Below are 26,922 nucleotides of genomic sequence, written 5' to 3' on the forward strand. Positions count from 1 at the left end.
AATTTTCCACAATTATTCTTCATTACAACATCGGTACATAACGTTTCTCACCTGGTGGCGATTCTATCCTTGGTTAGTAAAGATAGGTTTAATTATTGCAATAAGAACTGGTATTTATCTTTTCAAGATGGCTTCAATGTCTGGGTCTCTTCTCCCGCTGCATAATTTTCTATAAAAGAAGGTACTGCGTATGTACCTACACTCCTGGAAATGGAAAAAAGAACACATTGACACCGGTGTGTCAGACCCACCATACTTGCTCCGGACACTGCGAGAGGGCTGTACAAGCAATGATCACACGCACGGCACAGCGGACACACCAGGAACCACGGTGTTGGCCGTCGAATGGCGCTAGCTGCGCAGCATTTGTGCACCGCCGCCGTCAGTGTCAGCCAGTTTGCCGTGGCATACGGAGCTCCATCGCAGTCTTTAACACTGGTAGCATGCCGCGACAGCGTTGACGTGAACCGTATGTGCAGTTGACGGACTTTGAGCGAGGGCGTATAGTGGGCATGCGGGAGGCCGGGTGGACGTACCGCCGAATTGCTCAACACGTGGGGCGTGAGGTCTCCACAGTACATCGATGTTGTCGCCAGTGGTTGGCGGAAGGTGCACGTGCCCGTCGACCTGGGACCGGACCGCAGCGACGCACGGATGCACGCCAAGACCGTAGGATCCTACGCAGTGCCGTAGGGGACCGCACCGCCACTTCCCAGCAAATTAGGGACACTGTTGCTCCTGGGGTATCGGCGAGGACCATTCGCAACCGTCTCCATGAAGCTGGGCTACGGTCCCGCACACCGTTAGGCCGTCTTCCGCTCACGCCCCAACATCGTGCAGCCCGCCTCCAGTGGTGTCGCGACAGGCGTGAATGGAGGGACGAATGGAGACGTGTCGTCTTCAGCGATGAGAGTCGCTTCTGCCTTGGTGCCAATGATGGTTGTATGCGTGTTTGGCGCCGTGCAGGTGAGCGCCACAATCAGGACTGCATACGACCGAGGCACACAGGGCCAACACCCGGCATCATGGTGTGGGGAGCGATCTCCTACACTGGCCGTACACCACTGGTGATCGTCGAGGGGACACTGAATAGTGCACGGTACATCCAAACCGTCATCGAACCCATCGTTCTACCATTCCTAGACCGGCAAGGGAACTTGCTGTTCCAACAGGACAATGCACGTCCGCATGTATCCCGTGCCACCCAACGTGCTCTAGAAGGTGTAAGTCAACTACCCTGGCCAGCAAGATCTCCGGATCTGTCCCCCATTGAGCATGTTTGGGACTGGATGAAGCGTCGTCTCACGCGGTCTGCACGTCCAGCACGAACGCTGGTCCAACTGAGGCGCCAGGTGGAAATGGCATGGCAAGCCGTTCCACAGGACTACATCCAGCATCTCTACGATCGTCTCCATGGGAGAATAGCAGCCTGCATTGCTGCGAAAGGTGAATATACACTGTACTAGTGCCGACATTGTGCATGCTCTGTTGCCTGTGTCTATGTGCCTGTGGTTCTGTCAGTGTGATCATGTGATGTATCTGACCCCAGGAATGTGTCAATAAAGTTTTCCCTTCCTGGGACAATGAATTCACGGTGTTCTTATTTCAATTTCCAGGAGTGTATATATTAACTATATTTGAAGAATTAGCATCTTCATTTCCCAACAACAGTTTATTTTAATCTCCTTACTTGAACAAAGCAAAACATACCAAATGTACCTTGAAACTTCCTGGCATATTAAAACTGTGTGCCGGACCGAAACTCGAACTCGGGACCTTTGCCTTTCGCGGGCAAGTGCTCTACCATATGAGCTGCCCAAGCACGACTCAGGCCCCGTCCTCACGGCTTCACTTCTGCCAGTATCTCGTCTCCTAGACGAGAAGTGACAGAAGTGAAGTTGTGAGGACGGGGCGTGAGTCGTGCTTGGGTAGCTCATATGGTAGAGCACTTGCCCGCGAAAAGCAAAGGTCCCGAGTTCGAGTCTCGGTCCGGCACACAGTTTTAATATGCCAGGAAGTTTCAAGGACGAGAAGTGACAGAAGTGAAGTTGTGAGGACGGGGCGTGAGTCGTGCTTGGGTAGCTCATATGGTAGAGCACTTGCCCGCGAAAGGCAAAGGTCCCGAGTTCGAGTCTCGGTCCGGCACACAGTTTTAATATGCCAGGAAGTTTCAAGGACGAGAAGTGACAGAAGTGAAGTTGTGAGGACGGGGCGTGAGTCGTGCTTGGGTAGCTCATATGGTAGAGCAGTTGCCCGCGAAAGGCAAAGGTCCCGAGTTCGAGTCTCGGTCCGGCACACAGTTTTAATATGCCAGGAAGTTTCAAGGACGAGAAGTGACAGAAGTGAAGTTGTGAGCACGGGGCGTGAGTCGTGCTTGGGTAGCTCATATGGTAGAGCACTTGCCCGCGAAAGGCAAAGGTCCCGAGTTCGAGTCTCGGTCCGACACACAGTTTTAATCTGCCAGGAAGTTTCATATCAGCGCACACTCCGCTGCAGATTGAAAATCTCATTCTCAAATGTACCTTGTTCCTACTGTCCAAGACTTTCGCCAAAACAAAATGTCCGAACCCAGCTCTAAAAATGCTAGTTCCACTTGATGAAGTCTAATATAATCCTGACGGGCTCGGCGCCAAAAAATACTTCATACACTACGAATCCAACTTCCAGTACTTTCTAGAACAGCTAGTAAATCAAGTGAGCATTAAGGTAACTATTGTTATTGAAATTGTTAACCATTTTTAATATATGTATTGTTTTCTGAAAATAAGACTTATGGGTCTAGTTATTGATAACAAAGTTTTGCAAATTTTGGAAATATGAAAAATAGAAACATCCATTATTTTATAAAATCGATTTCACTATCGATGATAAAATTAATCAAATTATAAATGGAGAGAGATATTTTGTTTCAACATAACACTGAAGAATAAAAACTATCTTACTTAATGCAGACTTCTTTTCAGATAACACACTTTTATTGTAAAATTGTGAATAATAATTTTAATAGTTTCATATCGATAGCTGATAGCATACCGAAATACAAATAGAAAAATAAATTTACGGAAAAAGTGAGTTTAGCAGTCGTAAATCTCTATGAACATCCACATATAAGAAGTATGTAATTTACGTAAGCAGATTTGCTTAGGACTATGGTTTAGATGGCATTGGGCAGAGGATCCGATGGGGCTGTGTTCATTACAAGTTCACGTTTCGGCATTTATCGCATGCACCTCGGAAAGACACAAATACCACACTACTACTTTTGCCTACATGTCGGTGCTTATACACCCGCGTTGGAGTCGCGCTGTATTGCAATTACTCTGTAGCAGTGCCCTCAAATGGAAACTTTCCGGTGGCCCCTATACATTTGCACCACGTTTGGTGTTCACTGTGTGAACTGATGCTTGGAACAGGCCCTAGACGAACAGCGCCCGACAGGACTTATTGTTCGGCCATAAGCCACGCCAAACATTCAAAATGGGCGAAATTCTGAAAGAGAAAAAAAGAAAAAGTACTTTCGTGTGTTTCCCCTTCTAAGCATGTTTGTCTAAGGGTCTGTAGCGTGAAGGGGGAGAGGTAAGTTAGCAGTGTTTGCCAGCTGGATGGCGTGCTGAAAAAAGCAGGGAGAGTCAGAGTCCTCAGCGTCAATTACGGACTCTCGTGTTTGTTTTTGCGGGCGCTGCTGCTGGCTTCGAAGCGAGGCCAGCACACACCTGTTACCGCCTGCCCGAGGTACAGCGAGAGGAGGGGACAGCCGGGCTTCTTCCCCTGGAATATGGACTACTTACTATTTATTGCTGCTAAAAACTAAACCTACAGTCTTCTTGCTTTATGCAGATTGCGATAAATATTAAAACAGAGCGTCCATAAAACCATTATGCACGGTGTTAAATATGTTTGCCACAACTTTTGAAATGATCCCAGATAGTAAACTCCAGAGGACTGAGGTCTGGTGCCTTGGAGGCCAAAGTACAGGCCCTACTCGACCTGTCCACTTTACACCATACTGGCAAGTCAGATGTCATAACATCAGTAACAGTATGTTCCAGTGCCCCATCACGCTTGTACCGCATCCTCCAACGTTGCGCAAGGTATCGCATTGGAGCGCAATTAGCTGAGGACTTAATCGAGTTTACATTTCATGGTTGGTTGGTTGTTTTGGGGAAGGAGACCAGACAGCGAGGTCATCGGTCTCAGCCGATTAGGGAAGGATGGGGAAGGAAGTCGGCCGTGCCCTTTGAAAGGAACCATCCCGGCATTTGCCTGGAGCAATTTAGGGAAATCACGGAAAACCTAAATCAGGATGGCCGGACGCGGGATTGAACCATCGTCCTCCCGAATGCGAGTCCAGTGTCTAACCACTGTGCCACCTCGCTCGGTTTACATTTCATAAACATTTATACTACTCAGCAGAAAATTTCACTCTGAAGACAGTGGCAGTTCATAAACACACACTCAGAGTTATCATGCAAATTGCTCGTTCGTCGACTCGTGTTAGCTGGAACGTTTTAGCATCTGTTATCGTGTACTTTCATGCGCGTCATTTTTCTCTTAATTATGATCCACCCCATGTATATACACCCCCCCCCCCCCCCATGAACCATGGACCTTGCCGTTGGTGGGGAGGCTTGCGTGCCTCAGCGATACAGATAGCCGTACCGTAGGTGCAACCACAACGGAGGGGTATCTGTTGAGAGGCCAGACAAACGTGTGGTTCCTGAAGAGGGGCAGCAGCCTTTTCAGTGGTTGCAAGGGCAACAGTCTGGATGATTGACTGATCTTGCCTTGTAACAATAACCAAAACGGCCTTGCTGTGCTGGTACTGCGAACGGCTGAAAGCAAGGGGAAACTACAGCCGTAATTTTTCCCGAGGGCATGCAGCTTTACTGTATGGTTATATGATGATGGCGTCCTCTTGGGTAAAATATTCCGGAGATAAAATAGTCCCCCATTCGGATCTCCGGGGGGGGGGGGGGGGGGGACTACTCAAGAGGATGTCGTTATCAGGAGAAAGAAAACTGGCGTTCTATGGATTGGAGCGTGGAATGTCAGATCCCTTAATCGGACAGGTAGGTTAGAAAATTTAAAAAGGGAAGTGGATAGGTTAAAGTTAGATATAGTGGGAATTAGTGAAGTTCGGTGGCAAGAGGAAGAAGACTTCTGGTCAGGTGACTATGGGGCTATAAACACAAAATCAAATAGGGGTAATGCAGGAGTAGGTTTAATAATGAATAGGAAAATAGGAATGCGGGTAAGCTATTACAAACAGCATAGTGAACGCATTATTGTGGCCAAGATAGATACGAAGCCCACACCTACTACAGTAGTACAAGTTTATATGCCAACTAGCTCTGCATATGACGAAGAAATTGAAGAAATGTATGATGAAATAAAAGAAATTATTCAGATAGTGAAGGGAGACGAAAATTTAATAGTCATGGGTGACTGGAATTCGAGTGTAGGAAAAGGGAGAGAAGGAAACGTAGTAGGTGAATATGGATTGAGGCTAAGAAATGAAAGAGGAAGCCGCCTGGTAGAATTTTGCACAGAGCACAACATAATCATAGCTAACACTTGGTTTAAGAATCATGAAAGAAGGTTGTATACATGGAAGAACCCTGGAGATACTAAAAGGTATCAGATAGATTATATAATGGTAAGACAGAGATTTAGGAACCAGGTTTTAAATTGTAAGACATTTCCAGGGGCACATGTGGACTCTGACCACAATCTATTGGTTATGACCTGTAGATTAAAACTGAAGAAACTGCAAAAAGGTGGGAATTTAAGGAGATGGGACCTGGATAAACTGAAAGAACCAGAGGTTGTACAGAGTTTCAGGGAGAGCATAAGGGAACAATTGACAGTAATGGGGGAAAGAAATACAGTAGAAGAAGAATGGGTAGCTCTGAGGGACGAAGTAGTGAAGGCAGCAGAGTATCAAGTAGGTAAAAAGGCGGGGGATAGTAGAAATCCTTGGGTAACAGAAGAAATATTGAATTTAATTGATGAAAGGAGAAAATATAAAAATGCAGTAAATGAAGCAGGCAAAAAGGAATACAAACGTCTCAAAAATGAGATCGACAGGAAGTGCAAAATGGCTAAGCAGGGATGGCTAGAGGACAAATGTAAGGATGTAGAGGCTTATCTCACTAGAGGTAAGATAGATACTGCCTACAGGAAAATTAAAGAGACCTTTGGAGATAAGAGAATGACTTGTATGAATATCAAGAGCTCAGATGGAAACCCAGTTCTAAGCAAAGAAGGGAAAGCAGAAAGGTGGAAGGAGTATATAGAGGGTCTATACAGGGGCAATGTTCTTGAGGACAATATTATGGAAATGGAAGAGCATGTAGATGAAGATGAAATGGGAGATATGATACTGCGTGAAGTATTTGACAGAGCACTGAAAGACCTAAGTCGAAACAAGGCCCCGGGAGTAGACAACATTCCATTAGAACTACTGACAGCCTTGGGAGAGCCAGCCCTGACAAAACTCTACCATCTGGTAAGCAAGATGTATGAGACAGGCTACATCCCTCATACTTCAAGAAGAATATAATAATTCAAACCCCAAAGAAAGCAGGTGTTGACAGATGTGAAAATTACCGAACTATCAGTCGCAGCTGCAAAATACTAACGCGAATTCCTTACAGACGAATGGAAAAACTGGTTTCCGACCTCAGGGAAGATCAGTTTGGATTCCGTAGAAATGTTGGAACACGTGAAGCAATACTGACCTTATGACTTATCTTAGAAAATAGATTAAGGAAAGGCAAACCTACGTTTCTAGCATTTGTAGACTTAGAGAAAGCTTTTGACAATGTTGACTGGAATACTCTCTTTCAAATTCTAAAGGTGGCAGGGGTAAAATATAGGGAGCGAGAGGCTATTTACAATTTGTACAGAAACCAGAAGGCAGTTACAAGAGTCGAGGGGCATGAAAGGGAAGCAGTGGTTGGGAAGGGAGTAAGACAGGGTTGTAGCCTCTCCCTGATGTTATTCAATCTGTATATTGAGCAAGCAGTAAAGGCAACAAAAGAAAAATTCAGAGTAGGTATTAAAATCCATGGAGAAGAAATAAAAACCTTAAGGTTCGCCAATGACATTGTAATTCTGTCAGAGACAGCAAAGGACTTGGAAGATCAGTTGAAAGGAATGGACAGTGTCTTGAAAGGAGGATATAAGATGAACATCAACAAAACCAAAACGAGGATAATGGAATGTAGTCAAATTAAGTCGGGTGATGCTGAGGGAATTAGATTAGGAAATGAGACACTTAAAGTAGTAAAGGAGTTTTGCTATTTGGGGAGCAAAATAACTGATGATGGTCGAAGTAGAGAGGATATAAAATGTAGACTGGCAATGGCAAGGAAAGCGTTTCTGAAGAAGAGAAATTTGTTAACATCGAGTATAGATTTAAGTGTCAGGAAGTCACTTCTGAAAGTATTTGTATGGAGTGTAGCCATGTATGGAAGTGAAAAATGGACGATAAATAGTTTGGACAAGAAGAGAATAGAAGCTTTCGAAATGTGGTGCTACAGAAGAATGCTGAAGATTAGATGGGTAGATCACATAACTAATGATGAAGTATTGAATAGGATTGGGGAGAAGAGAAGTTTGTGGCACAACTTGACCAGAAGAAGGGATCGGTTGATAGGACATGTTCTGAGGCATCAAGGGATCACCAATTTAGTATTGGAGGGCAGCGTGGAGGGTAAAAATCGTAGAGGGAGACCAAGAGATGAATACACTAAGCAGATTCAGAAAGATGTAGGTTGCAGTAGGTACTGGGAGATGAAGAGGCTTGCACAGGATAGAGTAGCATGGAGAGCTGCATCAAACCAGTCTCAGGACTGAAGAACACAACAACACATGTATATACAAAACTTTTATTATAATCTTAATAGAAAAATTAATCTCATGTGGCTCACATTTTAGTGCAAATATTTTCATCTGGCTCTACCACCGGTGAGCATTTAAGTTTAAAATTGGTGCTGCTTTCTGTAATTGAACCCCGTCCCAGTGCCGGAAAAGTGTGAATGTTACGTTTTGTCTGCTACATGGTGTAATAATTACATTTGCAACATTGGTAAACAAAGATCAGCTACAGAGTGGAATACGTATATTTACGACATTGGTAAAGAGAGCCGGTTTAAGGCCCAAATGAAACAGCCTGACATTTGGGGCGGCAAACTGGACGGGATGTCAGAAACATCAGAAACTCCATGTCTGTAACATTTCCGTACAGGACGTGTCACAGTTTACAGTGGCTGCTTGGGGTACCAAGCTGAGAAGGATGCCAGTGTCGCCCAAGCACAAGATTTGTATAGAGCATAAATCACAAATGGTAGTTAAAACTGACGCAGTTGGAATGTATGAGGGAAAAGAGTGCGGGAGGGGGGCAAGGGGGGGGGGGGGGGCAGGAGGAGGACGCCATGTAAGTCGCTTGTGTGGCGAATGGAACCAGTTCTGCTGGTAAAATGAGTAAAAGCCCAAGCAAGATGACTAATTCCTGAGGTGGGGGAAGAATGTGGGATTGTCTTTCAAAAAAGCTTTCAAATGGTTCATGGCAGAGGATACCACGTACCACCTTTAGTGACTTCCTCTCCTGTTCCACTCGCAAATGGAGCGAGGGAAGAACGACAGTCTAAAGGCCTCTGTACGAGCCCTAATTCCTCGCATCTTATCTTTGTGGTCCTTAAGCGAAATGTATGTTGACGTTAGTGGAACCGTTCTGCTGTCAGGCTCAGATACCAGTTCTCAAAATTTCTATGATAGTGCCCCACGAAAAAAACGGCATCTTCCCTTCAAGGATTCCCATTTGTGTTCGTGAAGCATGTCCATAATACTTGACTGCTGATCGAACCCGATGGTAACAAACCTAGCAGCACACCTCTGAGTTGCCTCAATGTCCTCCTTTAATCCAACCTGGTGGGGATCCCAAACACCAGAAAAGTGCTCAAGAATGGGATGCACTACCATTCTGTATGCCATCCCCTTTATGGATGAGCTACGTTTTCCCAAAATTCTCCAAATAAAATGAAGTCTAGTATCCACGTTCACCACTATCATCCTTACATGCTCATTTCATATTGCTTTGCAGCATTACTAAACTAAACTACACCCTGACAGGCCATGAAGGCCCAACGGTACCCACAGGCATCAATGGATGCAGATGTGGAGGGGCATGTGGTCAGCACACCACTCTCCCGGCTGTATGTCAGTTTACAAGACCAGAGCCGCTACTTCTCAGTCAAGTAGCTCCTCAGTTTGTCTCACAAGGCCAGAGTGCATCCAGCCTGCAGCATTATACCCAGATATTTAATTGATGTGACTGTGTCAAGCAGCACACTACTAACGCTGTATTCCTATGTTACAGGACTGCTTTTCCTTCTCAGCTGCAAGTCCTCCCAGAATAACACAAGCTCTATATTTTCCTGTTTCAGTTTATCTTTTACAGAATTTTTCAAATGGCTACTAAACTGATGTAGCACAAGAAGAGAACCCTTCTTCAATAAAGCACCAATCCTTCTCTTCCACACTCTGTTAATCTATAATTTCATACCAACCCTATCCATCCAGCCCTTGTCACGTACATGAAAAACAACACCTGGTGGTATTTCAGAATGTTTTGGCATTTTTTATTATTGAAAGTGTTCATTGGATTAAGTTTAGTACCATCAGCACAACAAAAAAGGACAACAGTGTAGTGCAATTTTTTTCATGTCCACTTACTTTTATAGTTACAGTTTTAACACCTTCCATGGCAACAGTTCTATTACTCAGCACATAAAATGTCAGAGGAGTTTCATCCATATTCACTATTTGGCTTAGTTACACACTGGTTCTCTTTTGATGTTAAATAGTATTTTCCATTCATACTCTAGTGGAATTTTCTAAGATATTTTGGTTTTGGTTCACATGATAAGTCCATGAACCTTCATAAACCTGTAGAACCAACCAACTATGTCCTTAAATTCTGTTAAGTTCCACGATAGTGCTAGCTAATAAATGTGTATTTGAATCATTTTTGTATTGATTCCAATGGCGTTTTGACAGTGTCCCTGTATCCATTTCAATATGTCATCTTCTAGTTTTGACCATTTAGCATTCAGTCCTCTACTTACAGATTTAGTCTTCCTCATTTTTTCCAGTCCCTTTTTAGTAGCCTACCAATTGAAATTGGTTTTTCCTGTTGGTGGAGTGCCAAAATGCCACTCAGCTGATCTATTTCCATGTTATTCTCCATATGCTATTACTTTCAATTTATGGCCCGCATCATATGAATACCTTTTATATTTTTCCATTACGAAATTTGATACAGTGCTTAAAAATATTGTACTATTACCGACAACATGAAATGCTTCCAATTCAAGTTCACTGGCATCATAGAATCCAATGATGCATCATAGGCTAGACAGTGTTCTGGATTTGTGATCGTGGGCTGGGAGGGAGACAGTGTCAGCAACCTTGTGAATACCTGCAAATCATGTTCGTCACAGTGATGTACTGCTGCTACCAGGTAAAACCAATGTTGCCAGGTACAGACTGGTTTACTGTGGCATTGAATATATGGCCATTTTTTAAAATGGCAAGAATTTTAAATCAAACTCTGGACATTTTTATATTAATTTTGAGTACGATGCACCTGAATTTTGGAGGCAATTTTTTAAAGAAAAAAGTGTGTCTCATAGCCCATAAAATACAGTATCAACTGACTATTGAATGTAAGTGAAGTAGGGTCCTTGTATAGATTTTGACATATACTGCGTAAACAGGATGTGTGTGACTAGATTTAGGTTTAAATTAAGGGGAAAAAATATCTTTGTTAGGAGAGCAGTAAAGTACCTCCATCAGTCAGGTTTAACTGGGAATGGAAAAGAAATATTTCATGGCATTGTAAATACTGACTCAGTTACTCCAAATAGAGAAAGTTTACAGTGTGGAAAATTGAAAGAAGTTTGCAAAGAATAGACAGTAGACCAGAAATGTCATTCTTTCCTGAAAATATTCTTACAAGACTATGAATGTCATTTTTCTCTACAATGGCTCAGGGACATTTACTGTGTAAGCCAAGAAAGAGGGTGACAAACATCTGGGATCAAAATATCATGTGCCTTCCAAAGGACTAGCTCTAATCAAGAGTTAAAAAGGCACTAAACACAGCACTGCAAAACTCTTCAATGTGTGATTTAAAAGAAAAAATAATGCATTATGCAAAAAATTCAAAATTCTAAAAACAAGACAAGAACAATTTGAAGCATTATTAGGCATAAAATGAATAATGTTGGAAGGCAAATGATGACAGATAATATGAAATTAAGATCATGGGCTACTAAATTCAATGATTTTTTTGTGAAAGTAACTCATAAAAATAATAGTCTGTTGAAAGCATATCCAATAAACTTATTTACACTGGAAATGCACACTTCACCACTAGACACATGTTTTGCCAAGTCATCTCTCAGAGTGATTGCGAACATCATTGGGTCAATCTTCTGGCTGTGCTGATATCACAGCCAATGTGTTGAAATTCTATGATATTTTGGTAGCACACGCTTGAGTCAACTTAGAAATCAGTTAATGGATCAGTATACCAAACTGGAGATAAGCAACTGACCTCTAATTATAGACTATTTCCCCCTTTCCACCTACACAAAATTTGTTGAAAAAGTAACTTACAACAGAGTATTGAACCATTTTTCTGAGAATAACTTTTTAACAACTCAGTTTGGCTTCCATAAAGGCTTCTCAATGAAGAATGCAGTATATGATCTCACATACAGAGTTCTAGAAGAACCAAACAACAAAATTTACGCCGTTGGCTTTTCAGTGAGCCTTTGGCTGTTTAGGTCATAAAATGTTGCTGGAGTGGCATTAAAGTCTTTCCAATGCAGGGATGGAGACATCTTAAAAATTGGGACATAGAGGGTCACATTAACAAATGATATGACAGGAATAAGATTAAATTTGGTGTGGAGAAGTGTTAAATATAGTGTGATACAAGGTTTGGTGCTTGGCCTGGTACAGTTTTTGCTCTGTGTATATAATTTACTAGGGTTAGTGGAGTATTCTTTCAAAAACTGTAAAGTTTCCCAATGGCACAAGTACAGGATGTGGATAAGAATATGGAAACACAACACATTACCATGCCTAATATGGTGTAGGAAATCCTTTGGCACTCTAAACAACTTCCAGTCATCTTGGAATGGATAAATACAGGTCGTGTATGGTTTTCAAGGGAACTTTACATCATTATTCGTGCAAAACAGTGACGAGTTCAGGTAACAATAATGGAGACGCATGGGGATCATGCATCCTTCTCTCCAAAGTAGACCACAAATGCTCAACAATATTGAGATCTGGTGACTGTGGTGGCCATGGGAGGATGATAATTTATCCTCATGCTCATAAAACCAATCCTAGATTATGCAAATGGGGCCCTGTTATCTTGGAACACAGCATCACAATGAACATTGTACCCTGTGATGGACCTGATCAGCCAAAATGGTCATGTAATCTTGGCAGGCCCCTGGAATATTGTGTTATGATGGCCCATATCATCATCAAACCCCTGTCATGTTTCACTCTTTGGCTGTAAACTTGGTCAGACATTATTAATAGTATGAAACAAGACTCATATGACAAAATGACCTTCTTCTGTTACTCCACAGTCCAGGTTTTATGGCTTCGGTACCACATTTTCATGTTATGAACATGAGTGGTTTTGACATTCTAGTTCACTTTGAAGTTCCCTACTTGTGGAAGTTCCTTTGTGTTGTTCTAATACTGACAGGTTTGCAAGTGTGACACTGAGTTCCAAAATGAAAGCTGCCGATCCCGTATTTTTCATCACAATCTTGTTCATTTCCATCCACCATGATCATTCAATACACACTTTCATCCATGTTGTGGCTTAGTGGATGATGTTTTTCTGCTTTGCCTGTATGTGGTATAAATCTTCGATACTTGAAACACCAAGTACTTCAGAACCCTTGGTTATGGAAGCACCCACAAAAATTTTCATATGTTTCCATGCACTTCACCATGACACAATGCAGACACACATACACAAAACACTGTTCTGACCATGACTGACACTTGAAACGTATTAAGGATATTGTACAGGGGCCATTTATGGTCAAATACAACAGTGCAACCTGCAAGTTTGGCTAACACATTTATATTCAAGCATACATTTCTCACAATGTTCCCATATATTTGTCCAACCCTTGTTTATTGATAAAGGGCACAAACAAATCCATACCAGACATTAGCTAGAGAATAATGGAAGAGGCTTGCAAGTAGTTCACAGCCAAAAGCTTAACCCTTAATCTTACAAAGACTCATTTTATGCAGTTCAAAACAAAAACAAAATAATATTCACATGTACCATATCAGAAGTAGAGACCAATCGGCATACACTGGATGAGGCACCATGCACAAATTTCGTGGGTATCCACATGAATAATAAAGTGAAGTGACACAGTCACGTGGATAAAATAACCAAAAATTTAAGTTCTGCCTGCTTTGCACTCATAAAACTCTCTTGCTATTTTGACCTGTAGATGCAACTGCTAACACACTTTGCTTACTTTCACTCAATTCTGGCCTGTGCTACAATCATCTGGGGCATTTCAGCTAAGGTGAAAGAGTATTTATTCTTCAGAAGTGTGCAATTAGAATATTGTGTAAATATGATAATTCCATGGCTTACAGTAACCTCTTCCAAAAGCTAGGGGTTCTTATACTTACATATCAACACATATATTACCTAATGGTATTTGTGGTTAACAACAGGAGTGGATTTGGGATGAACTTGACAACTGACCAGTGGAATGTTAGAAGTAAAACTAATTTCCATATAGACTATGCAACCCTCTCTAGGGTTCAGAATGGAGTTTTATAGTCTGGTGCAAAAGTATATAACAAGTTTACTTTATGATTTGATTTTATTTTATTTCGTGTTCCATAGGTCCAACTGTGCTGGGTTCACAAGGACGTGAAATGAGTCAGTTTTTTACAAATACAATGTGATAATCTTATAGCACATACAGACATTTGAGTACATAATTATATAAAAATATAATAGAGGGAAACATTCCACACAGGAAAAATATATTTAAAAACAAAGATGATGTGCCTTACCATACGAAAGCACTGGCAGGTCGATAGAAACACAAACAGACACATACATACACACAAAATTCAAGCTTTCGCAACAAACTGTTGCCTCATCAGGAAAGAGGGAAGGAGAGGGAAAGACGAAAGGAAGTGGGTTTTAAGGGAGAGGGTAAGGAGTCATTCCAATCCCGGGAGCGGAAAGACTTACCTTAGGGGGAAAAAAGGACGGGTATACACTCGCACACACACACACATCTCCATCCACACATATACAGACACCAGCACACACACACACACACACACACACACATATCCATCCACACCAGCAGACATATGTCTGAGCAATGAACACTTTCCTTGCTAATGACTGGTTGCCCCAAAAAATAATGCCATATTCAATGAGTGAGTGAAAATAGCAATAGTATGCCACTTTTCCAGTGTTAGGTTCAACACATGTAGTGACAACCCATAAAGCATACATAGCAGAGCTAAGCCTCTTACAGAGATCTATAATATGTGAAGACCAGTTCATTTTCTTGTCAATGTGCACTCCAAGAAATTTTGTTGTTTCCATTCTTTCTATTGGCTGATTATCACATGTCACACTTATCTCTCTCTTTTTCTGTTTTTGTACAGAACTGAATAAAGCAGGTCTTACTGGAATTTGATGAGAGACCATTCACCTTGAAGCAGTTAACCACATCTGAGAGTATGTGATTAATGGATTCCTCAAGATTACTATCTGTTCTACTGCTCAAAAAAATTGTAGTATCATCAGCAAATAATGTAAATTTACACAGCAGGCTTGTACATGATGGTAGATCATTTATAAAAATCAGGAATAATAGTGACCCAGTAATCGAGACCTGAGGCACTCCACATGTAATGGAACTCCATTCAGGATGTGAGGACACATCACATACTACATCTGAGCCATTCAAGACAACTTTTTGTTTTCTGCCTTGGAGATATGACTGAAGCCAATTGCCTGCAATATCACTTATTCCTACTAATTTTGCTTTTTGCAAGAGAATCTGGTGATCAACACAGTTAAACGCTTTAAACAAATCACAGAAGACACCAAATGCTAGCATTTTTTCATTAAGGGTTTCTAGGACTTCATTTGCAAGTGCGCAGATTGCGTCTTCTGTTGAACGGCCCTTTTGAAAGCCAAATTGGCTCTTGCTGAGAACTCCATTCTTCATGAGATGATCAGTAATTCTTACATGTATTAGCTTCTCTAGAATTTTAGAGAAAGCGGTCACCAAAGAGATAGGTCAAAGTTAGTTCAGTTTTATCACACTTTTTGTACAGGGGCTTCACAATGGCATACTTAAGTCTACTGGGAACAGGAACAACACCTTTCTGAAGGGAAGCATTGAAAATATGACAGAATGTCCCTTATTCACACACAAGAATATTTCAATAAATTACTAGAAATATTATCAACCCCTGCAGAGTTCTTACTCTTTAGAGACATGATGATTTTTTGAATTTCATCTACAGTGACAGGATTAAGCTACATTTCTGAAATTGTGTTTGAATATACAGCCTGACAAAGAGTTCCAGCTTCATCAACATTGGACTTGCAACCAATCTGTTGAGTTACTGATAAGAAGTGTTTATTAAAAATCTCAACCACACTTTTGGGGTTATCTACTAAGTTACCTTCATATCTGATTTTATTTACATCTTCTTTGCTTGTTGTAAATCTTCTTGTTTCTTTTTTCACAATGCTCCAAATTGTTTTTATTTTATTGTTAGAATTATCTATTTTCTTCTCATAATGAAGGGCTTTTGATTTCTATATTAGTTCCTTTAAAATATTACAGTATAAGCTATAGTGTTCCCATTTTTCTACATCTTTAGATAAGCTTATTGCAGCATAAGTTTCCCTTTTGGTTTTACATGACTGTTTTATAGCTTTTGTAATCCAAGGCTTACTTACAGAATTGGAAGCACTGTTGCTGACCCATTTCTTTGGAAATATTTCTTCAAAATGAGCACAGAATTCATTTATAAAACAGTTAAATTATGTATAAACATTATCAAGGCTACATACTAAAGACCAATCCATTTGCTGCAATCTATTGTTGAAAGTTTTTTTTGCCTCTTCGTTCATTACTCATGAATTTCCATTGAGGAAACTGTTTTTTGAACAGATTAACATCATAAAGAGTGAGAATTTGTCCATCATGATCTGATAGCCCACTTATAACCTGCCTAACAGTATAATTATGTCTACTTACATCTAAAAAAATGTTATCTATCATAGTTTGGGACTTAGATGTACTTCTTGTTGGGAAGTTTACATAAGGTTATCACAATCTCAGAGTCAATTTTATTCTTATTTTCTGTCATAAATTTTATACTGAAATCACCTAAAACTACAATATCCTTTGCTTTTGCTAGTAACCCCGACAGCAGGAGTTCCATTATATGTAGAAAAGTTTTTATGTCACCTGAAGGTGCCCTGTAGACAGCCAACACTATTATTGTGTAGAATTGAGTTATTATTTCTGTTGCACGTACCTCAAATTGTTATTCCACACAGTGTTTCTTAATATCTATAGCTTTGTATGCTATACTATCCTTAACATAAATTGCTACTCCACCTTTGTCTTTACAGTCCCTACAGTAGTATGTTACTAAACTATGACTTACTATAGATGGCAAGGCAGGTCACTAACATCACCTATACCATCAAAGGCAAGGCTACCTGTGCAACCAGTCAAGTGATTTACAAGCTAAGCTGCAACCACTATGCTGCATTCTATGTAGGCATGACAACCAACAAGCTGTCTGTCCATACGAATGGCCACCGACAAACTGTGGCCAAAAAACAAGTGGACCACCCTGTTGCTGAACACGCTGCCAAACATGATATCCCTCAACTCAATGACTGCTCCACAGCCTGTGCCATATGGATCCTTCCCACCAACACCAGCCTTTCTGAATTTCCCAAAGAGATGCCTTCCTCTTGCCTTTTCATTCTATTAGTGCTGCTGTTACCTGACTGAGAATCCACTGGGGTCTGTCTTGAGGCAGGAGGGAGGAGGCACTTGACACTACCTACTGTTATCACTTCTTCTTCTTCAGGCCCACACATAAAAAATCGTTGAGATGTGGAGGAAGATCAGCATTTCTTCTGCCCAACAACCTTTTATTTGGATTGGTTGATGAAGATTTCTTCCCATTTGTTGCATGTGGAATTTCTGTTTTTTCTGTAGAGGTCCAGCCCAAATCCTATATCATTTCAGTGACGCTCTCTCCCCTATTTTGAAATAATACGAAACATGCTGCACTTCTTTGATCCAATCCTATCTGGTAAGGATCCCACACCATGCGGCAGCATTCTAAAAGAGGGTGGACAACAGTAGTGTAGGCAGTTCTTTACTAGATCTGTTACAAGTTCTAAGTGTCCTGTCAATAAAATACAGTCTTTAGTTAGCCTTTCCCACAACATTTTCTATGTGTTCCTTCCAATTTAAGTTGTTCATAATCATAAATGTTTCCCCCTGGCTGTGGCTAAGCCATGTCTCCGCAATATCCTTTCTTTCAGGAGTGCTAGTTCTGCAAGGTTCGCAGGAGAGCTTCTGTAAAGTTTGGAAGGTAGGAGACGAGATCCTGGCAGAAGTAAAGCTGTGAGACCGGGCGTGAGTCGTGCTTCGGTAGCTCAGTTGGTAGAGCACTTGCCCGTGAAAGGCAAAGGTCCCAAGTTCGAGTCTCGGTCGGGCACACAGTTTTAATCTGCCAGGAAGGTTCATATCAGCACACACTCCGCTGCAGAGTGAAAATCTCATTCTGGCTGCTCCGATTGTCTCCAAATAATTTATATAGATAAGGAACAGCAGAGGGCCTATAACACTAACTTGGGGAACGCCAGAAATCACCTCTGTTTTACTTGATGACTTTCCGTCAATTACTACAAACTGTGCCCTCTCTGACAAGAACTCATGAGTAGAGTCACATAACTGAGATGATATTCCATAAGCCGCTTCTGTGGTACAGTGTCAAAAGCCGCTGAAATCCCGAAATATGGAATCAATCTTAAATCCCTTGTCAGTAGAACTCAATGCTTCATGCGAGTAAAGAGCTTGTTGTGTTTTACAGGAATGATGTTTTCTAAATGCATGTTGGCTGTGCATCAAAAGACCATTTTCTTCGAGGAAATTCATAATGTTCGAACTCTATATGTTCTAAAATCCTGCTGCATATTGAACAGGCTGCCATCTAACTAAACTTCAATTTTCCATTCTTATGTATATTATTGTTGTCAACAACATGGGTGCATGAGCTGTTATGCTACTTCTGCAATAGTTCTCACACTTAACTATCTTCAGCAGTCAATGGATGATATTTTTCTTATAGTCTAATGGTATAACTCCAGTCTCATAAATTCTAAACACCAACCTGAACTGTCATTTGTTGGCGTCCACTTTCCCCAATGATTTTTAAAATTCCAAAGGAATGTCATCTGTTCATTCTGCCTTATTTAATTATGAGTCTTCCAGGGCTCTGTTAAACTCCAACTCTAACACTGAATTCCCTATGTCTTCCATATTGACTCCCCTTTCTTCTCCTATCATGTTATGAGATGGTTCCTTCCTTTTGTGGAGGCCTTCAGTGTACTCTTTCCATTTGTCTGCTCTCTGCTCTCAAATTTAATGTGAAAACTGCTTGCTAATCTGGCATATTTTTTCACACAAAACTGAAGGAGGACAGTAGTATGGATGGAACAGGTGTGATATTGTGACAGCGAATATTAATTTTGTTACAGCCTTCCTTCATAGTATGTAATATTCATCATTTGGATGTGCAGTTCTTGCAGTTGTCATGTGTGCAGTTAAAATTATTACATCGACGATCTGCTGAAACAGTTAGGTTCTGCTACTTACGCTATTAGGGTTATTGGAAATTTTTATTATAAACAGATCAGTAAATCAGCCTACTGTGCGTATTTTCATTCACTGATTTCATTTGGCATCATATTTTGGGGCAATTCACCTTTAAGAGAGAAAGTATTCATTGCACAAAAGTGTGTAATCAGAATTATTGTTCTGCTCAAGCCCACCCAAGATCACATTGCAGATATTTATTTTTATATTCACAGTACCTTCACAATACATCAACCCACTTTGAAATTTGTTATTAATAACCCACTGCAACTAAAAAATAACAGCAAATGCATAGCTACAACACTAGAAGGAATGATGATCTTCATTATTCTGGATTAAATCTCACTTTGGTACAGAAAGGGGTGAATTATGCTGCCACAAAAATCTTTAGTCATTTGCCAAATAACACTCTGACAGATAACCAATCAACATTCAAAAGTAAATTAAAAGAATTTCTGAATGACAACTCCTTCTACTCAACAGATGAATTTTTATATATGAAGTAGCAGCAGTAAAAAAAATTTTAAAAAAATTAATTATTTTGTGTAAAGAAAACTTACATTAAAGTGACATGTTCCATATCATCATGAAATGTCATATTCATTATCTATGGAACAAGTATAAATGAATGTGTGAATATAAGGTTTGCCTGTTGTGGAAAACACTGGAGAGTGTTTTGCATAATAGATGGACCTTATATTAAATAGCAGTACATAATGCGCTAATTGCAATGCCTGGATCTAGATATCTTTCAGAAATTTCATATAAGGAATTCAAGAGTAGTTTTGGGTTCCAAATTGTGTTTCTTAATTAAGTGTCAATCATATTGTGTCTTTTATTAACTATAGAGCTCAGTGTACTTCACTGTGGAAACAAGGCATACTTATTGTTGGATTTGATTTCTTATGGTTGGCACTCCTTCCTTTTGCATTTACCAGATTCATTGTCACATTTAGGAAACTGAAGCTAGCTTCAAACCAGCTGCAAGTGGGCTGGTAAAGTAGTTATTCTTGGTATTTCTCAGGTACAACATTTTTGTAAAAACTTGAGCTACTGCCAACTTCCCCCACTGTCACTGTCAGGAGCAACTGAATGTTGTTGCTACTAGAGGTTCATCTGATACCCAATAATCAGCTTAGAATTGGCCAATGAATACCAACATGATGACACAGAGGAGGTGAGGAGGATATACACCTGTGCTACCAATGATGATATAGATATGAGCAGTTTGCTGTTTTCCTCTGAAACCTCTCAGTATTACATGCCACATACTAATTTAGGATATAATCACTGTTCTTCCAAAACTGCTTGTACAGATTCCTATTAAAACAATATTTTCTGCCAGTGATGATGTAAGAGGTCATCAAAAGTGGACCTCTAACTCTGTATTTACACTAACGAAGTCAGGATATTTCTTGCAAGAATGTCACCATGAACAACTTCCTCTCCACAATCTAACATTGATACCCAAAATCTTGTTGTGCTACTAAATTATTTTCTTTAATGGCTGGCGGTTTGTCCTGTAAATAGTTGTTGCATTCTTGTCCTTAGTGTGTGACATCCTTCCAGACATAAGTTCAACAAAAAACATGGGATCAACAGAAAGAACATAACTCTCTGACAGTATTAAAATACCATTTTCAGTAAGTTTTTATATGGGACAGCTGTCGATATTATCTCTATGCAATGGTGTCATTGTGCTGCTTAACACTGTGTCTCAGAGAACATCAAAAGATGAGTGTTGATGTAACTAAGATATAGGTGGCAATATCACATTCCTTTCACGTATTTTCATGTTTTGTTTTCGATTTTAATTTCAACATAGCTGTTACAACATTTACAATAGTTTCGTCAAATGATATAAATTTATGTGAACAATTCATAGTATTTGTCATAACATGGTGCTATTACTCTAGAAGTTAAGAAGCAGTTAATTGAAAAAAATGTGAGTGAAACTGTTTTTTACAGTTATTATGTATCAAAAATTTATTTTCAGAGTTTTCTGCTCCTTGGAACCAACATACACTTTTAAAACAATATTGTCAATGTAATAATGAATGATGAAACTTTAAATGTTTTTATAACAGTGTAAATAATATTATCGATTGATATAATTCCAACAGTTTATTTCATTATATAGGTGATCAGTGTCACATACTGAAGGTCCCAGAACAGCCCTTCATCTGGTACTTCAGGACATTGACTGTCTTGCAGAGGACTTGTGACAGAAAGAAGTGACACTGTTCTGTGACTAGATGGATATTTCAATTGGTAAGTGACGTAAACATTTCAATTTAAATTTCAGTGATTCACCTGTGATGAAGGCATTTTGGAGAAAGATATTAATAAAAGTTATCATGCAATTACAGTAAGGGCACATGGACAGTTTGCATCACAAATTCAATCACACAATTTTTGATGACATTACACATTACTTCAAAGTAGTTCTGTTCAACAGCAATACACTGGCAGATTCATTGTTCCAAGTCTTGGTAGCAGCACTGAAATGCCTCAACTGGTAGGGCCTTTAAAATGTCGATCACATTCTTTTGAATGTTCTCTAGAGTTCCAAAATTATGTCCTTTTAAAACATTTTTCAGTTTCAGGAAAAGAAAGAAGTCACATTGAGTCAGATCATGTGAATATGGGGGCTGTGGAACAACAGGGATGTCTTTTGAGATAAAAAATTCCGTGATAGAAGTGGCTGTGTGACATGGGGCATTGTCATGATGCAGAATCCACTTCGTCTCCAATGTCCATTCTCACTTAGTTCACCCCTTTCTTGAGCCTTTCGAGGACATCTTCATAAAACACTTGATTGACAGTTTGGACAGGAGGGATAAACTCTTTACGCATAGTACACCTAATATTGAAAAAGCAAATCAACATTGTTTTAGTGTTCAATTTGCTCATTTGAGATTATTTCAATCAAGGATATGTCCCAGTGTGCCACTCCTCACTTTGCTACTTTGTCTCAGGATCTTAGCCAAATATCCAGGATTCATCACCTGTGATCAAATGACTGAATCGTTTGTCGTCATTGGCAGTCCTCTCAAGATCAGTGCCCATGTTTCGTCGATTCCCCTTCTGCTCAGTTATGAGGTTATTCAGCACAGTTTTGTAACAAACTTTTGCATGTGCAAAAATTGGTCAAAATTTGATTTATGGCGAAAATTTTTAAGTTTAACAGGTCAGTCATTGCTTATTGTTAAACACTGTTCTGATCTCACAAGAACATGCACACATTCAATGTTTTTATTGGTTTTTGGATTTGAAGGTCTCTGTGAGCAAGGTTCATCTTCAACATATTTCAGCATCACCACCCATTAATTGGGATTTAATTGTTTTACATGCAATCAATATAAAAGGCAGTTTCGGGTTTTGAATTATTTTTAGTGAAATGACAATTCTGCATAGAGAAAAGAAAGGGAGAAAACTTGATGTCTTGGAAGAACTTGAAATTTTCAGGCACACACCAAATAAAGATGACACGTTGAATGAACAAGTACAGTTGAAAAATAGAAATTTCTTTAATGCTTTTAAACCAGTGCTCTCAGTTTTATGATACTTATAATCCAGGTTCTCTCCTCCTTTTCAGAAACGTTATTTTACCTCTGTTAAGTTACGCTCATTACTAACACACCAGATGACCTCTGTGCCCTAGTTATGCAAGCTTTCTTTTAAAATTTTGCGTCATATAATGAACTGATGTTCTTCATTACGTATGTAATTCCAGTCATATTTAACTCTGGTTCTACCTGTGCTACATAAAACATAGCGAACTTCGTACTATTTCATCCCATCTGAAGCTCATTTATAAATGTTACTCAATAATTTATAAAATTAATTTTTGTTAAAAGCTATATTGTCTATACGTATGATTTACTTCAGAAAATGTGTAATATACAAAATTGTTTTGCTCACATTACCAGTGGCCCGCTTGTGGCGCGCCCTACATTACGTTTACTTGGCAGCGTGACTAGTTGCCACAAAGTCAGTCTCCTCACACCACACTGGTGTTACTTATGTTTTAATGTTTGACTTTTTGAAGAACATTATGTCTTATATTTTAATGTATGACTTGAGCAAATCAGCTCTTAAATCACTGTACATCTTTGACGATACGTTCTTCATGTAAGTACTTTTTAGTTTACACTCGTTTACATTAATGTAAGCTTTTATTAGATAAGATATTTAATCTGACATATTCATTTTAGGTAATTACCTTACATTCTGATGAAGTCACCCTTAGAGGTGACGAAACCTGGTCAAGGTATATAGAAAATCTATGCATATGGTTGGCAGATTTTTACGTATTTTTCAAAATTATTTTTATATTAAAATGAAAAGCAATGGTGACAACGTTAAAAGAAACTGGGGCCTCTTTCCTTAAATGACTGACTTAATTCAGAAGTTTTACGAAAGTTAAAGCAATTTATTCTGAAAATAGAGGGCAGATTTTCAACTTAGCAGCAAGATGGCGGCACGACATGGAAGTTCAGCTTCACCACAGTGGGAGGTGGGGTACCGGAGGTGTGACAGCATAAAAAATACAGTTTCCTCAATATTTATTGCTAAGCACGATATACATAACTCATTTAATCGTTAGAAGCATCCACAGCAAACTAAACTCTCCTTGCCTTCTGGGTAGCGATGTTCCTTTTCTCCAGTCAGAGATGTTACGCCACCACACAGCCCCTTCCCATAGTGTGGAGCAAGTGAGGAGAGGCTGTGGTGGGGCGTTGCCTGTCAGAAGTGATGTAGATGGATATCTGATGATGGATGCGATGGCAGATACATCGTAGTCAGCAAGTTGTGCTGGAGGTGGAGGCTATGCCACAAGCGCAATGTTTGTGGTGCGATTAATGGGTTGCCAGCAGGGCATAGTCTTGGAAGCAACTTTAATTGTTTGTGACTCGCAGTGGTATTTGAAGAGGGAGGGATGTTGGTGTTGACTTGCATTGTTGCATTCAAAAGAGGTGTTCTGGGGGCTGTGATGGTGTAAGTCAGGGAGGTGATAGTGAGTGTACTGACCGATGAAAAATGTGAGTTGAGTACTGCAATGCATTTGCTGTTGAGAAAGGGGTGGCATGCATGAAACTGTGTGACGGTGCTTGCATCCAGCTGCCTGTCCCATGTAGGCAGCGGTAATCACGAGCTTGGTATCACATAATATGATGGATATGTCATCAGGCAGAAAATCATGGAGACTCACGTGCACTTGGAAATTAACTAACAAGTGCGTAGGAGGTGATGGGGCGGGGAGTGTCTGGTGTGACAGGTCCACTAAAGTACACACTAGTATCAGCCAGTTGATGGAGATGAATCGAGGATGCCACCAAATAATTACAAACAGCTCAATATCACCTCAATGACCTTTGTCATCTCAACACTGATCACTGGCGTGGCACCGATACTAGAGACACTTCTCACATAAGTGAAGCATCACAATTCCCACTTGAGTGGGCTCCTGAGATAATGATGTGTGACGTTAACAGCGACAGTGAGTCACTTCATGCCCACCTCCTGGACTCACTCCACTCTTCCCCATTAGACCACATACAAACTGTGCCGAGTGGGACATTAGAGTCCATCATATTACAACCACACCAGGACCCTCCGTCCGTCGCCACTGCATATCGTTTGAGGTTTTCCTTCCTAATGGTATCTACAAAACACAATGAATGAATTCTCTAGAATTTTCATGAATCTGATTAATTTAGATGACAGTCTTCTGAGAATAAACTCCAGGTTCCATATAAGCTGCCCTCCACTACGTCGCTCTTTCCATAGGTGTTATTCTGGTAAGGAATGTTGGAAAGTCTCTGGAGAGACTGGAAAGAAGAGCAGGACTTCTGACTGAGTGGAGCTGTGATGTTTTCATGGGTACCTTAGTTGGAATAGCATTACATACAGAAGGCAAGGGTTTGTCAGTAACTTTCAGTACAATATATATTCTTCATGAAAGTGAAAATTTCTATCTGGAAGTAACATCCATATCAATACACCCTTGTCTGCAAGAACAGCATCAGTCTGCCTGTTAATGGAAGCTAATGATAAGAAACAATGCTGGCTGCTGATGACAGGTATACTTTGAGCTTCTGATGAAAATATACCAGCATAAAAACCCAAACAATTACCTACTCATACCAAAATTATTTTATTAATATCTACATATAATGAAATCCCACAAGGATGTAAGTCGAGTGCCCTAACCATCATGACACCTTGGTGGATCCCTGTGTCTGAACTGAAGAAACAATAATGGGAACGATATTAAGCGGAAATCGTATACACAGAAAAATGAATGTTAACTCAAGAAATTTGTGTCACTATTCACAGTTTATTTGTTCACAGTTCTCAATGTACTTAAGTAATAGCTGTTCTAGTAAGTGGCACAGAGATATCTGTGTAGATATATCATACTGATTTTCTGTTGTCATCAACTCCCTGAAATCACATTTTAACATCAAAGGCACACAAGGAAGTTTAACCAGAATTTCATTTCCTCAAATTTCAGCAAACACTGAGAACCTTCCAATTTAACAAAAGAGCTCATCTGTGCAGCAACTAGACTGTGCACTGGAAAGGTATGTGAAAAGTTCATGTTTTTAATTCTGAATGTTGGATTTTCTGCTCATGTAAAATAGTTACAAACAGTATGATGAATATGTGAATGTCCATTTTATAGTATCTGCTGTCTCGAGTTACATTCTATTACATTACATGAATCATATTTCATGGAGTCCCCCGAGTCTCAAGAGGTAGAAAGAACTCAAAGATGCATGCTTAATGTAACTTAAGTACAATTACATGACTTAAATTTATGAAACATTATAGCAGTATGAATAATAATTATATTACAATTTAATGCATTAATTGTAAGAGTACTAGTGAAGATAATCTTAATATGTTCTTAAACCCCACTTTATTATGCAAGAGACAATTAATAAGCTATGATAACTATCAAACTAGAATGTGCACACGTAGCTCATATCTTTCTGTACTAACATTAAAACCTAAAAGTCTTCATACAGAGTGTTTCCATCTCTGTATTATAATCCTGCTTTTTTTCAAAAAATAAAATTATTAATTACTGCAAAGGATGGTTATGAATATTGTAGAACAATGGTCAAAAAGTAGCAAGTGTTTCAGATGCCAAAAAGGAACATGTTTGACATTTTCTTTATTGTCCTAACTGTTACTTAGCATCTGTGCTGTATAGTGAGTATCAATCTATCCTTTTCATAATAGTGTCAAATTTTATCTCTGACAGTCAGATTTCCCCATGATATATATTACAGCTCTTAATGAACAGTATGATCTGCCATAAATGAGACTGTTAATTTTTAAATCACGTGTATTCATGATCACACATACTGTGAATATAGCTAATACAAATTACTATATTAGCTCCTGCAGCATGTGATAATGATGATGTGGAACGCACACAATGGTGATGATGTGGAAGTGTGGACTGTGAGAGGTGACAAGACAGAGGAAAAAGAGACTATTGGTAGAGGGTGTGAGTGCAGTGAGGTTACACAGACTGAGGGTAGGAGGATCACAGGTGCAAAGGATTTCTCTGTTGTGCCACTGAGTGGCAACAGGAATGTGACCCTTTCATCAAGGAGATGGGAGTGGGAGCTACATATAGATGGTTCCAGATGTTGTGCAGGTTGGGTGAGCAGTAGAATGCCCTCTTTGGACAAGAGAATTCTTGTCACTGCAGATACACCATCCATAGGTGGCCACGCTAAATGGGAGTGAATTTTTGGTGTAGAAGTGGTGACAGCTGTCAAAATGCAGGTGTACTGTTGGGGATTTTTGGGCATGATATCGGCAGAGATGTGGATGGATCCATGAGAGACGGGGAGGTCAATGTTGAGGAAGGTGG

General features: G+C 40.0%; 1 long non-coding RNA gene across 1 annotated transcript in view; it reads left to right on the forward strand.

The window, feature by feature from the left end:
• Positions 1-25,616, forward strand: part of LOC124613866 — a 119,824-nt gene extending 94,208 nt beyond the window's left edge. Inside the window, exons 2-3 of the long non-coding RNA XR_006979643.1 lie at positions 21,166-21,296; positions 25,546-25,616. This is a non-coding gene — a long non-coding RNA (uncharacterized LOC124613866). The remainder of the gene's footprint in view (positions 1-21,165; positions 21,297-25,545) is intronic.
• The last annotated feature ends 1,306 nt before the right edge of the window (positions 25,617-26,922 follow it).

Source organism: Schistocerca americana, chromosome 1 (genome assembly GCF_021461395.2).
Source record: "Schistocerca americana isolate TAMUIC-IGC-003095 chromosome 1, iqSchAmer2.1, whole genome shotgun sequence".
In the NCBI taxonomy this organism is placed as follows: Eukaryota; Metazoa; Arthropoda; class Insecta; order Orthoptera; family Acrididae; genus Schistocerca; species Schistocerca americana.